Source organism: Mustela nigripes, chromosome 1 (genome assembly GCF_022355385.1).
Source record: "Mustela nigripes isolate SB6536 chromosome 1, MUSNIG.SB6536, whole genome shotgun sequence".
Lineage (NCBI taxonomy): Eukaryota > Metazoa > Chordata > Mammalia > Carnivora > Mustelidae > Mustela > Mustela nigripes.
This window is the reverse complement of record NC_081557.1, coordinates 159,835,238-159,853,702: the sequence shown is the minus strand read 5'-3', so window position 1 is coordinate 159,853,702 and position 18,465 is coordinate 159,835,238.

Below are 18,465 nucleotides of genomic sequence, written 5' to 3'. Positions count from 1 at the left end.
CAAATAATTCTAAAATTTATATGGAACCAGAAAGGACTCCAAATTGCCAGAGGAATGTTGAAAAAGAAAACCGAAGTTAGCAGCTTCACAATTTCAGACTTCAAGCTCTATAACAAAGCTGTAATCATCAAGTCAGTACGGTACTGACACAAAAATAGACACAAAGATCAATGGAACAGAATAAAGAGCCCAGATATGGACCCTCAACTCTATGATTAACTAATCTTTGACAAAGCAAGAAAGGATGTCAAGTGGGGGAAAAACAACAACAACAACAACAATCTCTTCAACAAATTTTGTTGGGAAAACTAGACAGCCACATGCAAAAGAATGAAATTGGACCATTTCCTTACACCACATCACACAAAAATAGACTCAAAATGGATGAAAGACCTCAATGTGAGCCAAGAATGCATCAAAATCCTCAAAGAAAATATAGGCAGCAACCTCTTTGAACTCTGTTGCAGTAACTTCCTCCTAAAAACATTGCCAAAGGTGATGGAAGCAAGGGCAAAATGAACTATTGGGACTTCATCAAGATCAAAAACTTTTGTGCAGCAAAGGAAATAGTCAACAAAACCAGAAGACAACTGACAGAATGGGAATAGATACTCACAAATGACATATCAGATAAAGGGCTAGTATCCAAAATTTATAAAGAACTTACCAAACTTAACACCCAAAAAACAAATAATCCAATCAAGAAATGGACAGAAGACATCCAAATAGCCAACAGACACATAAAAAAATGCTCCACATCACTCAGCATCAGAGAAATACAAATCAAAACCACAATACGATACCACCTCACACCAGTCAAAATGGCTAAAATTAACAAGTCAGGGAACAACAGGTGTTGGCGAGGATGCAGAGAAGGGGGAACCCTCCTACACCATTGGTGGGAATGCAAGCTGGTGCAGCCACTCCGGAAAACTGTACAGAGGATCCTCAAAAAGTTGAAAATAGAACTACCTTATGACCCAGTAATGACACTACTAAATATTTACCCTAAAGATACAAATGTAGTGACCTGAAGGGGCATGTGCACCCCAATGTTTATAGCAATAATGTCCATAATAGCCAAACTATGGAAAGAACCTAGATGTCCATCAACAGATTAATGGATAAAGAAGATGTGGTATATATATACAATGGAATACTATGCAGCCATCAAAGAACAAAATCTTGCCATTTGCAACAATGTGGACAGAATTAGAGGGTATTATGCTATGCAAAATAGGTCAATCCAAGAATGACCATTATCAGATGATCTCTCTGATATGAGGAATTTGAGAAGCAGGGCAGGGGGTCTTTTGGGGAAGGGAGTGAAAAATGAAACAAGGTGTGACTGGGGAGGGAGACAAAACAAACCCTAAGAGACTCTTCATCTCAGGAAGCAAAATGAGGGTTCCTGTGGGAGGAAGGGACAGGGCGGCTGGGTTATGGGCATTGGGGAGGGTATGTGCTATGGTGAGTGTGGTGAATTATGTAAGACTGATGGTTCACAGACCTGTACCCCTGAAACAAATAATACATTATATGTTAATAATAAATCATAAATAAATCTTTTTTAAAAGGTATGTCCTATTCTATATTTGTGGTTACGATATTGAACTTATTATAGACAAGTTCCCTCCTGCTTGAAAACAGATAAAGCTGATGTGTACAAATCATGAACAGATTAGGAAAGTAATCTATATTTCTCAGAATTATCTTAAAAGTTCACATAATGAATATTACAGGTAAATAAAGGATTAAAAAAAAGAGAAATCTTTACTTTTTCCTGAAAGTCAAATTAAGCAAATCATTTAAATATTAAAGTTTCATTTACAATTTAATTTGAAACAATGTATTTTATATTCCATGTGTAAATTTTAAATAGAGTTGTGTTAAAAAGTATTGAAAATTATTTGATAATTTTATCTGTGGGCTTCTAAACTGAGGAATGCATCTAGCATTCAAAGACATACTAGTAATTGTTTCCCAGTCTTTCAATCATTTTGTAAAGAAGAAACTTATGGTTACAGTGTTTCAAGCATCAACAGCAAGACAATACCTAATATTATTTTTTGCTCAGAAAACCTAAGAAGACTGAATCTATTGTCACGTGTGTGTGTGTGTGTGTGTGTGTTTAGGCTGTATTCACCAGACCACACACATCAGTATATATAGAACTTGAGTACATGAATATTTCTTATGAGAAGAAATACAAAGGTCTCTCTCTCATAAACACTTTTCTCTCTAACAATGGGTTCTCTATTAACAGGATAGTACTTTCTCTATCAACTGTTTATATTGCTTTTTGTTCAAAATGGGCATTATACAGGTTTTGTTTTGTTATAACTGGAAATATGTGTTATGCTTCCCTTTTCCCACCAGGCTTACTTCGAAAATTTCTGGGGTCAGGTTCGTTCCGTCACTATAGGTGGAAAGACTCTGCTGACATGCACAGGGCAGGGGATGAGGCCCCTGGACAACTGTAGTGCTCAAGACAGGCCCATACAGTGAAGGCTAGTATTCAGGTGGTTCACCTTAGTGTAGCTGTATTTGCTCCACTGAAATTACCCCTTACATTTGGATATAAGTTTCTCTGTCTCTTAAGTGCATGGCCCTATTAGCCACTGCAGGCCTGTCAGCATTTAAAAATCTAGTTATTTAATTGATAATATCTGGCCTAATAAAGGTCTCCTGTATCTAGCTCTAGCAATGACTGGCTTCAATTCTGATTGGATAGAATGACAAAGAATTTGAATATTCACCCATTGAACAACAATAAAAAATTTAACAACAGGAAATGACTTTCAAATATCCTGTCAGACAGGTAGAAACCAGATATATCCTCATCTTGGATTCCCTATGATATATTTTTATTACTGCGACCACTGCACATAGAAATACCATCTAGGATAATTTTATGAATTTGGTACCTTATTTTTTTTCTACTTCAAAAGTAATTGATATACAAATTCTACTTTTATTGAAGTATATTCCTCTTTCTTTTGTAAATGTAGTATGTTACTACTTACATTGCTAGTTTTATTACACTACCTTCTGCTTTTCTTTCCCTGTATTTTTTAATGAAAAGGGTCCCGATCTTCTTTTAAATCTAAATTTACTCATTATAAATGGATAAAAACATCTGACTACATTTTTATCTTCTAGTATACTCATGTCTGATTATGTTTATATTGAAATTCATATTAATTTATTATAAATTACTTCCCTTTTATTTTATATTTAATTTAGGCACTGTAACTTTTTCCATAATTACGTTTAGATGTAGATTATGTTATGTGTGTATTTCATTTTTAGTAAATGGATCATTAGAAATTGTTTTTAAAAATGAGAGGAGTTAGTCTAATAGGACTAGGAACTACTGGAATAACTTAATTTATTAAAAGCCAAAGCTCTTTCAAAAGTATATGAAATAAAAGATCATCTTGATTGACAGAGAAGAACCTGATTTCCTGACTTCTGAAATTCTCTTCAATAATAATAGCTATCACATATTTATTCATTCTGTTATGTGTCAAGTACCACTGTAAACATTTTGCATACATCAACATGTTCAGTCATCACAACAGATAGCTTTTCTAATTAGCCCCATTTTATAGATATGAAACTGAGGCATAAAGAAAGTTATAGAACTGGAAAGTATTTGCCTAAAATATATATCTGGTGATTTAAAAAACTAAAATCTAATGAGTTGGTTAGACTAAGTCATGGTACATAAATGCTCTGACTGAGAGCAATTAGAAAAGTCTGATAAATTTAGATATTAAAGATAAGAAAACAAAGACTAGGGGGATATTTTCTTATTGTAGTTTGGGCTGCAAGATAAGGGTCTGGGCTCTAGGCACACTAAAAGGGACCTAGCAAACAACAGAGATATTGGTAGTGCCAAAAAGGACAAAACTAGAAAACTGAGGGTACTGAAATATATAGCTGCATTCCTCTCCAAGACCTTTGATAAATACTGAAGATGCATAGAGCAGAAAATTAGAGCTAAGCCAACCCTCAGAAAAGCAGAAAAGAATATTCTGAAGGGCTTGGGATCTAAAGGTCTGTCAGGGCAACCAAATGCCAAAGGGAAGAGAAAGCCCTCACGAATTGAAGAGTTGTTACCTAAAGTCTACAGTGGCTTTTCACTGAGGCACCCTTGCCAACTGGGCCACAGCTAGAAACTGATGATTAAGACTTGACTCCTGGCAGAGCCACTGATGGGAGACAAGGACACTTTGAAATAAATGCAGTTATAATAAATCAATCTATGTGTTTGTGGTCTTATTGAACTATTGTCCTACTGAAGCTGTCTGTCTACTTTGTGTTCCTTCCTTTGCTTTCCATTCTCCATCTTTTCCTGCTTCTATACCTACTGTATAGTCAAAAAGAGGATTTTGTTTTTTCTTTTTAATAAGAAAAACAGCTTTGATTTGCAGATTCTTTTCCGATGTCCCGGCACTATTCTAAACACTTTAAGCATAAAAACTAACCACAAAACAACACTACAGAATAGGAGCTCCTATTATTCTTTTACAGGAATGTAGAGATTGAGGCACAAAGGAAAAAGGAACTTGCCTAAAGTCAAGAACTACTAAGTAGCAAAATTGACATTCAAGCCAGGAAATCTTGCTCAATGTTCCATGCTCACAACTAGTAACCATTACATTGAAATCCTACAAAAGTCTGAATGGAGATGATTGAATGAGACAATTTTAATATGTGGAATAGATAAGGAAATAAATACATAGAGTTACAACTTCACTGACCACTAAATCAGGACATTTGTCCCATACAACCAAAAGATAAATCCTCACTCCATGTACTATAAAGTTGGTGTACTAACCGGTATTCAATTTATCATTGCCTCTTTTAAGTTAAAGTTTGTGCTGGACAATCAGTCAATATTACTTTTTAGTCAAATAGAGAGTCATTTTTCCAAAGGCATTTGGATTAGACATACTCCATTTGGAATCCTTATTTTAGTATGTGTTGTCCATACAACATTGGGCAACTTAGCCTCACTGGGCTTTGATTTTCTTATTTGTAAAGTGAAAAGAATGGCAATCTTACCTAATAGATTTGTTGTGGGGATTTCATAAAATAATACAAAAGAGGCATTTGATCCATAAGCATTCAACAGAGAATGACTATTTTATTATATGTGCATAGAAACACATGCACACATAGGAAAACAGTGATTTGTTAAAGGAAGAAACACCAATAAAAATAAAACACCTTTTAAATGCAATGTATTCTGGTATGCTTTTCCTCTGGAGAAATAAAGAAAAATCTCTGGGTTTATGAGTTATAACAAGTTTAATATAAACAGTGATGTGTAGAACCATGATGTTCTTATATCATGATAATCATACTGTCCAGGAATGTGTAAGGATCTTTTCATGCTGCCTAGTGAAGCTGCAGCTAACAAATTAGTGAGTTTGAAAGAAGCAGAACTGCTAGATAGAAATAAGGTTGTGGAAGCATAATTCCTTAAATAATGAATTTAGAACCCTCTCCTCCAGAACCCTCTTGTTTTGTTTTAACATAATTGCCTCTGTTTTTACATCTTTATTTTTCTGAGGAGGTTGAAAAAAATGCAAAAGAAGATGGTACATGAATATTTTGAAGGAATGCCAATGACTAAAAATGAAATTTATTCCCTGCTTAATGTATTTAAGTATTTCTTTCATAGTTTTATTATATTTGTTGTTGCACATGGAGAGCCCAAGTTATAAGAGATTTGCTCTATGTTAAATTCAGTGCTATGAAGCAAAGAAGAAGCAAGTTTGAACTAACCAGAACCTCAGCACTCAAGGAGCTCTTATGCTAGCAATGAAGACAGACACATGCATGAAATGATTTCAGAACTGGGTGGGAGCACAACCACAATGGAAAAGGCTAATGAGTGGTTGTCAAGCATTCAAAAGAAAGGTCACCAAAGTCACAGAGAAATCAAAAGTCAAGCCGCAGATAGGAAGACCAGTTATTATTTAAAACCCATTCCTGTCAGGAGAGACTCAGAAGCCTTTAATTCAGTATCAATACAGTCACTATTACTTCTATGAGGAAGAGCTCCTTAGGATTTAGTTTAGGTGTTTCATCTCAGAAAGGAGAGTTAAAGAATCTTTTGAGCTATTTAGTCCTTTTTGGTTCTCAGAGAGAGAAAAGATGATCTCAAGGAAATTAGCAATGCACTCTCTTCAGATGTCTGAAGTGCTCTTTTAATGGTGTTTTTCCAAACAAATATGTTTGATTACAATTCTAGGGTCTATGCCGTGTACAAAAAAAAAGGTCTCTGCTGGGGCATTTTTTTGTGTATTATGGTCAGTTCTAGCTCCCAAGCTGCTTATTTTCTAATTAGGAAATATAGTGAATAGGATATGAAAACAATTTCATTTCTATTGGAATATCTTCTTAAACTTACTGATTAGATGTATGGAAGGGAATTCTCATGTGATAGATTTCACCATATAAAATATTGAAACTTCCATTTTCGACCTAATAGTAAGAACAAAATAACACTGAAAATGACAGATGTCCAGTCCAGATCCTCCAAATCTACCAGCCAGCTCAACTACAGAAGAATGTGGGGGGAGGGGTGGACCCATAAGTGGAGCATGGGAGATTATTAGGTGAGTGAAACTATCAGATACTATGATAGTGGATGTACATCATCATCCATTTGGTAAAATTTCTAGAACCCTAATAGTTATCTATAGACCAGTTAATAATAATGTATCAATATCAGCTTGTCAATTATAACAAATGTACCATATTACTGTAGGATGTTAATAACAGGAGAAACTGAGTATAGGGATAAAGGGGTGCAAATGAATTCTCTGAACTTTCTGATCATTTTTTTCTGTAAACCTAAAGCTACTCTAAAACATAAAGTATTTTTAAATGACAATGAAGTGAATATGACAACCTGATATTTTTGATGAAATTTTTGCAAGAAACTAATAATAAATGATTAATATTCTTAACAAATACAGATTTTAAAAGTCAATGACTGAAATAATTAAAATTTCAAACATATTAAGGATATAAACAGATAAATAAATTATTGCTATTACAAACATGAAAAATACTGACATCATTAATGATCAAAAAATATGGAGAAATAACACATTTTTCACTTACCTAATAAACATTTTTTAAAATTCACTAACACTCATTGTATTAAAGGGTGCAGGTTAATAGACATTTTCAAATTTATAAGGAAAGTCTAAATTAAGCTTAAAAAAAGTTGAGAAAACAGGTTGTGAATATATATAGAGAGAGAACATTTTACTCATTCATCTATACATATATAGATTCATTCATTCATCCCTTAATGTTAAATGTCGCGGAACAAGTTACTCCGTCTTGCCATCCTTGACACTTCCGGGGTGTGAAGGTAAGGCATCCAGCATTTCCCATAGAGAGATGCCAAGATGGATGCAAGGCAATTATTCCTTTCAAGCCAAGTCAATCCCCAGACCTCTCTGAAGTGAAATCACAAATACATCTTAAATTTCCAGCCAGGTCCCTATTGTTTTTCGTAGGGGACACAGCTGAGTTCTCCCAATCCATTGTATTCAAGATTCCAGTTTGCATTCAGACTGAGAAAACCAGAGATATGAAGGGGTGACAATTCATTCATTTAAATCATAGCCCTGAGAGTAACATTTTCAACAAAGTATTCAGACATCGCCTTAAGAAATTATTGAAAAGGCAAAACACTAGGGGTTTTAAGGTTAACAGTACTACCTAAATAGGAGTTGGTGCTGAATATGGGAGCTTTTACTTGAAAGGAATTGATGGCTCAGAATTATGACCTGCGGCGGGCTAAGTGACAACTTAAACAAAGAAAGCTGCTAGGCTTAATTTGAACAGATTCCACGAACGTGTTGCGGTATTATGAACTTGTTTATAGTAATAACGCTAATGCATCTGCTCCATCTTTGTGCAGTTACCTAGACTACGTTGTTTGACACCACCATTCTGCACTAACCTCCATCTGCTGAGCTATGTCTGTCATTTCTTTCACTATAACATAATGTGACAGAGGCTTCATTTACCTAAACTTATCTTGGCAACTTGTACTTCATTAAAGAGAATCCTGCAAGCATCAGTTAAAGCTTTCTTAGCTGGCCATGCATAGCTAAGCTTCATAAATCATTCTTTCACTTTCCATTTGGCAGCTTCTGGAAAGGTAACATTATTGAATTCAGATCACTGGAAGAGAGCAGTACTAAAATGTTTATTGACCAGCTTTTAGGCACTGAACTCTGCTTTGAATGCAGACAGTCATATTAACCAAAGTGTTTGCATTTAACACTCAAGTCACTAATACGGTTTATACCTTGCTATAAATGCCTCTTACGAGAGCCACTTTAGCAAGTTGGGATGAACCTAGTGAAGAAAATATTTTTGGCCCTTGGTTCCCCACTCCTTTCTGTCTAACCTTCTCAACTTTATTTATGCTAATTTTAAAAGGGTATTTGTATTATCATTTAGATATCATTGCCAACTCTCAACACTCCAGTGGGTAAGTAATAAAAACTACATACTAAGTGTCCATGGTGTTCATCCCTTGGTATACTTTGCACTCTACCAAAGTCTGCATGTCCAGTTCATTCGATGGAGAATCAACGGCTGGAACTTCGTCGGCAATACATTCAGGGTCAAATGAGCCTTTTGCTAAAAGGTACCAAGGACAGATCTTTTATCTGATAAGCTCCAAGCGTGTTTGTGGAAGCATTATCATATTTATGCTTGCAAATTTATGGTCTTTCTTTGAGAGTGTTGAAGATCTGACATTATGGGATAAGAAAAGGACCTTGAGAGCCAGAAATTGTATGAGGTTTGTTCTTATGGGGAAAATAATTATTTTAATGTGTTTAATACATTACTCTGGCCAAACAACAAGTACTTTATTGCACCCTTCACCCACTGCCCTGGAGCTCTCGAAATCAAGTATTTTAGTTGAGTACATGGCAAGTGATTATGGTTTATTTACTTTGGGTCATTTAGGTGAAACTCTATTTTCTGCTGTATGTGTGTCAAGTCATCTGCAATATATCCATATTCTTATTGACAAAATGAATGGAAATGTGATTTTACTCTGTTCATTTTCTTTTTTTTTTAGGATTTTATTTATTTATTTGACAGATAGAGATCACAAGTAGACAGAGAGGCAGGCACAGAGAGAGATAGGAGAAAGCAGGCTCCCTGCTGGGCAGAGAGCCAATGTGGGGCTTAAACCCAGGACTCTGGGATTATGACTCGAGCCAAAGGGAGAGGCTTTAACCCACTGAGCCACCGAGGTGCCCCTACTATTTTTATTTTCAAAGCAAACAATTGTAATATGATTTTAAAGGAAATCCCTAAAATAATAAATTGGAATCATTTAACATATTTATCTGAATAATTTTGAAACCACCAAAGGACTTCCAACCTGGAAGTAATCTTATAGAAAATTTGGCTCATTTGACATTTTTATTTACACATAGTAGAATGCAGATTCTAAGTTTTAAATGATTTGCTCAAGTTCACTGGGCAAAAGGATGGCAAAGATGGAACTCATAAGATTCTGACCACAGTTACAGAGTTTCTGATCCAGCTTATTTTAAATGATAAGACACATATCAATAGAGGGACTAATTTTCATGCATCAATTTTATATATGTGTGTGTGTGTGTGTGTGTGTGTGTGTGTGTGTGTACATAGAATAGAAAGTTTATTTTCAACTGATGGCTTCTTAATTATCACAGCAAAAGGATGTCAGAATTACATACAGAAATTATTCTTCTCTACCTACCTATATCTATAGATATTTGACTTTTATCACGATAGAGAAAGTTTGAGGTCTATTATTGCTTGACATAGAAGCAACATAAAAAATAAATACAGCAAAAGGTCATATCTCTCAGTTGATTTCTATGTATACTTTTTATGGGCAGTGAAAACATAGCACTTGGGCTCATCAGACAACAGTTAGTTTAGAAATAACAATGGAAGCTTCTTAGCTCAACATTCTCAATTTACAGAAGAGAAAATAGAGGTCCAATTAAGTGACACAATTATAGTGTTTTCTCCCCAACAACAGACTATCCCTTTAATCTGTATCAATGAGAGCTATTTATCACACTTTTACTAACCCACCAACTAGGAGCAACAATTGTGAAGGGCACTGAGGAGCTCAAGGAACTCACAACCCAGGTGGGAATATGAAAATTTAAATAACAAATGATAACATGAGAATTTTCTTTTTTTTTTTAATGTGACAGTTTTCTAATAAATACAAACTGCAAAGAGAACACAATAGGAGCAATAAATTATTCAAAGGATTAAAAGAGACTGAACGGAAGAGAAGAGTAGGAGTTTATCAGACAGAGAAGTGGAATAAAGGTTTTCCAGGTAAGAAAATATGCCAGTGAAGGCATTGCATGGGAAACCTTGATAGAGTTAACAAATGGCTAAGGATCCCAAGAGTTACTGCAAGCTGCTGGGTCGTTATCTTTAAAGAGTCTAATTTCCAACACTGAGAAGATAAAACAAATATTTGTTTAGTTTCAGCTTCCTCTGCTGCCTGTCATATGTTAAAATTGTGGTCATAATTGTGTATGTGTGTGTGTGTGTGCGCGCGCATTTATAAGAGAATGGTGGTCATTCAGTCCTGGGGTTAAATCCCTGCTTAAGTTAATACTTGTATGGAGTTTGGCAAGTAATTTTTAGTTCATCATTTCTCTTGGATTTAAAGGTGAATGTATAGTTCTTCATCCCTAGAAGTATTTTTGCCTAATTTTTGAAATGATGCCCAGCTAAGAGTAGATTCTCAAAACATGGTGTTTGCAAATATTCATTGTAATGACATTTTAACTTAGAATTAGAAATATACTAGCTTGAATAGAAAGTAAAGCCACATAACAGAAGATCTATCTGCTCAAAAAGACAATATTCAAGGATATAGAATGAAAACAATGTCCAGATTCATGAGGGAGTCTCTATATTTGTTCCCTGCAGAATCAACTATTAAGCAATTGATTAATATTAGCAAACACTTTGAACATCTTGGATGTAATCTCTATGTAAGCTCTAAGTGGAATTTTATTTCATCTGATTATACAATCAAAACGCTATTGCTAGTGCTCCTAATTATAGTAGTCTGGAGCTATATTAAAATTATAAAATGAACTGTTTCCCATAGTCATTGTAGTCTAGGGCAGATATGCGTAAGGTGAGTTTCCTGAATGGGGCTATGTACAATATCTAAAATTAATATGGACCCTGGGTGCAGAGCAATTCACAGAGATATACCCTCACATTTTCTTAACAAGCATTCCTGATTGTTAATAGTAACCTCAAGATATATTTTAGTATACTCAGTGAAAATCGAAGCCCTGTCCATTCTGAGGCAAAGTCTGTTATAATCAAAAGATAGCAAATACTAGAGAATGTTCATTTTCTTATCACATTTCCTACAGGAAAATGGTACTCCCACTGCCTTTGAGACCAGACAAAATTTGCCATATGGAATTACTCAAATAACATTTATTATATACAATAGGCCCACATTCTCATGTTCATTCAAAAGAAATGAACAAATCTCTGCTCCTGCTTTGCTAAGATTATAATAGTCTAGAAAACTATTTAACAAAATGGTCTTCCCATTCATCTGGTTTCTGACCCTCTGCACAAAGGGAACATATATTAATTTAGCCCTTAAATTAGTATTCTCTTCCTGAGTTAAAAGGCCCTTTGTAGCAGACAATAGGTTTTCCTTAAAATAAAAATGGAATTACTTTAATAAATAGAAGGGTTTTTCTTTACATACTCAGGTTATCAGGAAGGATTATAGTTGAGAGAGAGAAGAAGAAGATTTCTCTCAAACCAAAAGCAGTAAGCTGATAACTCATCTTTTTCTAGTTCATTTTGAGGTCTTAAACAGACAGTGTTAAGAGGTTTTGTTGATTTTTTCTGAAATAAATGACCAATGACCTCTTGGCTCTATTAAAGGACCTACTTTCTATGAAATCAGAACCAAGTGGTAGTCAGCTGTTTGGCTTGGAGACCTGGAATCCATCCAGTTAGTAAATGGCTACCAAAAATCTGTTCAACTTTTCTTCCTGGGATTAGCTAGAAGACTTTCCCGACTATTCTTGCAGGGAGGTGTAGCTGAAAGACTGCATTTGGGGCCAACGGAATATAAACAGAACAGATGCACCTACATCAGCCCTGGGCCACAGAATATTTCTATGTGTGGTCCTCACTATTCCTCCCAATAAAGACTCGGGCAGAGTGAAGTCAAAATACACAAGAGGCCTGTGGCTCACAATGTACTCAGATGACTTGAATGAACACATGTATGCACACACACACACACACACACACACACACACACACACAACCAGCACTGCCCCCCTAGCCACCCAAATAATCTTATATTATGACAGAAGAAATACATTTTTTCCTTATTTAAGTCACTTAAATATTTGAGTTTTTTCTGTACCTGACCCTACTGCCACTCACAAATATTTTTATTCTTCTTTTTCTGGATGCATGGGGAAAATGCTTTTTTCCTCCTTGAAGTTAACTATGGCCATGTGAATTGCTTTGACCAATGACATGAGAGTAGAAATGTTGTGGGTACATAGCTGCTGGTGCGATGGTCTCCAGAGAGATAAATCAATATCCCTTTAAACCTATGAGATTTGTGGGTTGCCTGTTGCTTCAGGAAAAACTAGTGTATCCGATTGTAGATATTTGTTTCAGAAGGTAGCCCATCCTGACTGATACAAGCCTGAACCTGAGCCCTGAGATTCTAATTTTCCATCAAATAAATTGATGAATACATCTTTTAAAATCCGATATTCTATTCTCAGTCAGGTACTATTCAGAATCTGAAATTCTGACTCTATCACTTCAGTAAATAAAGGTCTCCTCTTAAGTTAATATTTAAAGATATAAGATGATAGTTTCAGGAAAAATTATAATTGATAAAAATATATAGAAAATCAAAGTGTATATTGCTCATGCAATTTCTAAATTTCTCTCTTACTATGAACTTGCCTCAAATCTGGAAACATACAATAACATTTCACACGTGTTACATGGTTAGGTAGTATCTAAAAAACATGTTCAAAATAGCCAAATGGGTTGCAGATTTCTCGCACATAAAGATTCGAATTTGCAGCCTTCACCATGCTAGTTTAAGGCTTTTTTCAGGAGCAGTGTCTCTTTATGCTGGAATCTAATTCTCAATCCTGAAGCTGGTTGATCAAACTGTGGTCCCCTTTCTAATCGTATTGGCCACAAACCAGAATGGAAGCTTCTCTGGGTATGCATGCCCATATTGTCTTCTGCTCAACACTTCTCTGTTCTGCCTCTCTGATGTCTCATGGTCCCACTGTTTCCTGTATCAGACATTTTGCAGAATGCAGTAGAGTAGTCTAAGAGCAGATCCTGGAGTCAGATATGACTTGAAATTTCAGTTTTGCCATTGATCATTTATGCAATCTTGAACAAATGGCTAAGCCATTTTAAACTCATTTCCCCACTTGTAGACTCCTTTTCCATACATATAACACCTGATTTGTCAATATCCTCATTATTTAATTATAAGAATAGCAACCAAATTGGTCACCCTTTTCCCAGCTTAACTTTATTTTTGTGTCTTATAATTCCCACTTTACATCTTTCGTTTCAAAGCTTTAGCATGAAATACTAAGCTTTAACAACAAAATCTTGTTCTACCATGGCAGCTTCTTATCTCTACAATGACTGTTCCTATAATATGTACAAGCTGAACCTGCTTAGATCTTCCAAAAGAATCTACAGTGTCCTATACCACATGGGCTGTGCACTTAAAATTCATCATCTTTACATTATAGACTGTCTTTTGTATCCTATCTTCATCCATCTACTTTGGTTTTTAAGACTGAGCTCTGAGATTCAGGCTTCCTGGTTACCCTTGTTGAGTTAGAGTCTCCTTCTCTGTTGTGCCTATAATGCCTTGGGCATCCCTCTGAGTAGCAAATGTCACAATGATTGCATTTGTTCGTGTGCTTGTATTTCTTCTCTTTACTGGAAAAGTCCTTCAGGGTATGAATTACATTCATTATTTCTGTCTTTTTAACACCTAGAAAATTTTCTGTCACATAGTAGGTGTCTGTTGCATTTTACTAAGACTGCCTTAGCAAAACACCACCAGCTGACTGGCTTAAGGAAGAGAAATTTATTGTGCCACAATTCTGGAGACTGGAATTCTGAAATCAAAACGTTGTAAGATTTGGTAGCTTCTGAGGGCTATAAGGGAAGGATCCATTTCAGGCTTTCCTTTTTGGTGTGTGAATGGCTGTCTTCATGTTTACATGAGATCTTTCGTGTATGCATCTCTGCCTCCAAATTTCCTGTCTTTATAAGGACACCAATCATATTTGAAAATCACTCATTTTACTTGGTCACCTCTGTAAAGACCCTATCTCCAGATAACATTATATCCTGAGGTTCAGGGCTTTAACATATGAATTTTTGGAAGACAGGATTCAGCTCATAATAGCAACCAGCACAGTAGTGCAGAAATGAAAGTGAGGGGGTTTACTAAATTTGTTTCAAACCATTACTTAGGCCAACTATGCACTAATTACAGTATTCCGTACCACAAATAATGACATGAGAACTCTCTGATACCAGAATATCAAATTTTGAGATACAAGAAAAAACTTTTAGCAGTGCCTTTAGGCCTGTTTGTGACCTCTTACATGGCACTGATACGCAATTTATGAAACCATTTATTTTTCTCTCAGTTAGGACTTTCTCTGCTCTGTTAATTTTCATACTGTTTTTCATTTATTCAAGTTTTTCATCTTTAGAACTGGATTCTGAATATACCACAGAGAAGAAAATGTGATACTCTGTCCACACAGCCAGCTCATCTCTATGGAATAATGACATTCATATAAGAAAATAATGCTTATACAAATTATGATTTCCCATAGGTTTGCAAAACCTGTAAAGCCTCTGGGAATCAAGATATATTGAAAAATCCATTCTGCCTGCTACATAAAAACACTTAAAAGCCTCAGGATTCTTTGTGCCAAGTGGAGAAACTGCAAGGAAAGGTGAAAGGATATTACTATATACTAAGATACTTGCCTTTAACAGGTTTTCCTTTATTTTTATTAAATGTCTATGGCTCCAGCATGGTGATTTCACTTTGTATAAAAGCCTAATGTGTCATAGCATAATTGTTTTCTGTAAAATCATTATTAGAATTTTAGACAGTATCCAATTTTGCTGAACATTTTCCTTCTCATCTAATGGTTACAAATAGTTTAAAATAGGTCACTGCATTAAAAATGTATATATATAAGACTGCTACCCAGAGTTGTATGTGGTATATGATGGCTCTTCAAGAGTTCGAAATATGTATTTGAGTAGTATAATAATCATTTGTTTCCTCTGATGTAAGATCAGGGGAAAAGATCAACTCTTGTGGTACTTTGCATACTATAGTGTTATTATTTCATTAACAAAAATATCAGTGGCATGATGGATCCAATTATTTAGTGTATGAGCTCATATATGATATGTAAGCATATGTTTTTAGATATGAATCAATAGCACACATAAATACATACACACAGCTTTAACACGCTAGAGGTATGAGAAAATCACCTTATACTCATTTTAAGAGTGTTCTTTATTTTTATGTATTCATTCATTCATTTTTTTAAAAGATTTTTTAATTTATTTATTTGACAGAAAGAGATCACAAGTAGGCAGAGAGGCAGGCAGAGAGAGAGGAGGAAGCAGGGTCCCCACTGAGCAGAAAGCCTGATGCAGGGCTCGATTCCAGGACCCTGGGATCATGACCTGAGCCGAAGGCAGAGGCTTTAATCCATTGAGCCAGCCAGGCACCCCCATTCATTCATTTTTAAGAGTGTTCTTTAGAAAAATATATCACCCAAACTGTTCTAGGTTGAAATCCCATGGAGACAAGGAGACACCTAAGCCAGCCCCTGTTTTCCTCTTGCCACTTCAGGGTCATGATGACCCGACATTATCATATATTGTGCATGTAATCGTGAACAGGGGAAAAAAAAAAGGCTGCTTTTTTAAAAATAAAGTTTACTATTTTAGAAAAGTTCTAGGCACACAACAATTTTGAGCATAAAGTACAGAGATTTCCCACGTACCTCCTGTCTTCACAAAAGCATGACCTCCTCCATTGTCAACATCCCCCACCAGACTGGTACATATATTATAGACCTACACTGATACCTCAGACTGTATATAATTACAGACCTACAGATACAGACTAGTACATTATTACAGACCTATTTTGATACATCATTGTAAGCCAAAGTGTATAGTTTACCTTAAGTTTCATTCTTGGTGTTGTACATTCCTTGAGTTTGGACAAATTCATAATGACATGGACCCACCATTAGAGTAACATAGGGAAAAATTTCACTGCCATGAAAATCCTCTGTGCAAAGCCTATTTATCCCTCCTTTCCCACCCGCAACTCCTGGCAACCACTGATCTTTTCACCATCTCCATAGCTTTGTCTTTTCCAGAATTTTATATAGTTAGAGTCATATAGTATGTCACCTTCTCAATTGGCTTCCTTCATTTAATAATAGGCATTTAAGTTTCCTCCATAATCTTTCAGGGCTCGATAGTTTTGTTGTTGGTGGTGGTGGTGGTGGTTTTTTTCCCTCAACGGTATCCCATTGTCTTGGAGTACCAAAGTTCATTCATAATTTATTCATTCACTGAAGGGCAACTTAGTTGCTTCCAAGTTTTTGCAAGTATGAATAAAGCCTCTAAGACATCTTGTGTGGGGGGTTTTGTGTGGAGATAAGACTTCAACTCCTTTGGGTAAATACCAATAAATATGATTGTTATGGTATGTTTAGTTTTCTAGAAAAATGCCAAACCATTTTCCATAGTGGCTATTCCATTCCACATTCTCACCAGCAAAGAATGAGAGCTCCTACTGATCCCCATCATTACCAGCATTTGTTGCTGCCCGTCTTTTGGATTTTGACCTTTCCAATAGGTGAGTAGTGTATCTGATTGTTGTTTTACTGCACATTTCCCTGAAGAGATATGATTGAGCACCTTCTCATATGCTTATTTAACTTCTGTATATCTTCTTTGGTGGGGTGCCTGTTGGCCAAAAGGTGTCTTTGGATTATTTTTTTTTTATCAAGTTGTTTGTTTTATTATTGTGTCCTAAAAGTTCTTTGTTAATTTTGACTAACAGTCCTTTATCAGCTACATCTTACAAATGTTTTCTCTTGTATCATTCTCTAGGAGTTTTACAGTTTTGCATTTACGTTTAGGTCTGTGATCCATTTTGAGTTAAGTTTTTGAAGTTGCAGTGTCTTTGTCTAGATCTGTTTTTTTTGTTTTTTTGGTTTTTTTTTTCATATGTAGATGTCTGGTTGTTAAAACATCCTTTGTTGAAAGGACCATCTTTGCTTCATCACATTGCTTTTGCATCTTTGTCAAAGATCAGCTAACTATATTCATGTAGGTCTCCTTTGGAAAAATACTGCCTTGTGAGAGGTGATTGTACTCAGGGAGCCTATGCCAAACACTGTATAGGAGCAAGAGGCTACAATGGTGACACAATAATCAGATTCCAGTTTTCTCAGCATTTGGTTATCGAAGCCCAGATTAATCCTTTGTTCAACTGTGCTTTCTGTATAGGGAAAGGAATTTCTCAAAAAGAGATTAATAAATTTCTCATTAGTGAGGAATAAAAGGGATCAAGCAAATAAGTAGAAATGCAGAATAGGTGCTAGTGAATTTTCGGTTTGAACTTGCAGAGTCCACAGAGTTCTCCACGAACACAGACAGGTGTACACACATATATAGTCACACATATTTTCCATGACTTGGCTTATTTGCCCCAACATCTCAATTACCCAAACCTGAAGTTAAAAAAAAAAAAATCCAGTCTACACAAGAATTAGAAATATCAACAACATAATTAATATCAGATGGCAATACCCGGTGTAAAAGATTAGAGAAGATCCCCAGCATCAGCAGAATAGTCTCTGCGTGCACTTTAGTCAGAGAGACAGGTGGATATTTTGAGCTCTGTTAAGCAGTAAAGTTTTTATGTGTCTCACTGGAAATGCATTTGGATTGATGACTGCTCTGTCATCAGCTGCTTGGAAATAGCAAACCATTTGGTAAATAATGTGGACAGATTCCCAACAACCTTTTCCTCTACATTGCTGTCTTTGTTGCTTATCTAATACAAAGATTTGTTTCTAATTAAAGTGGAGTTCTGAAAGAAGACAAGTTGAGGGGTGGGTATAAATTAATTTGATCATGGAGTGGAAATATCAGACAAATAAAAAAGCTTCCCGTGTCAGGTGACAAAAAGGGAGCACGAGCAGTAATAGGGAGGAGAACCCTGTGTTGTGCCATAAGTGATTCATGAGGCAGAAGAGA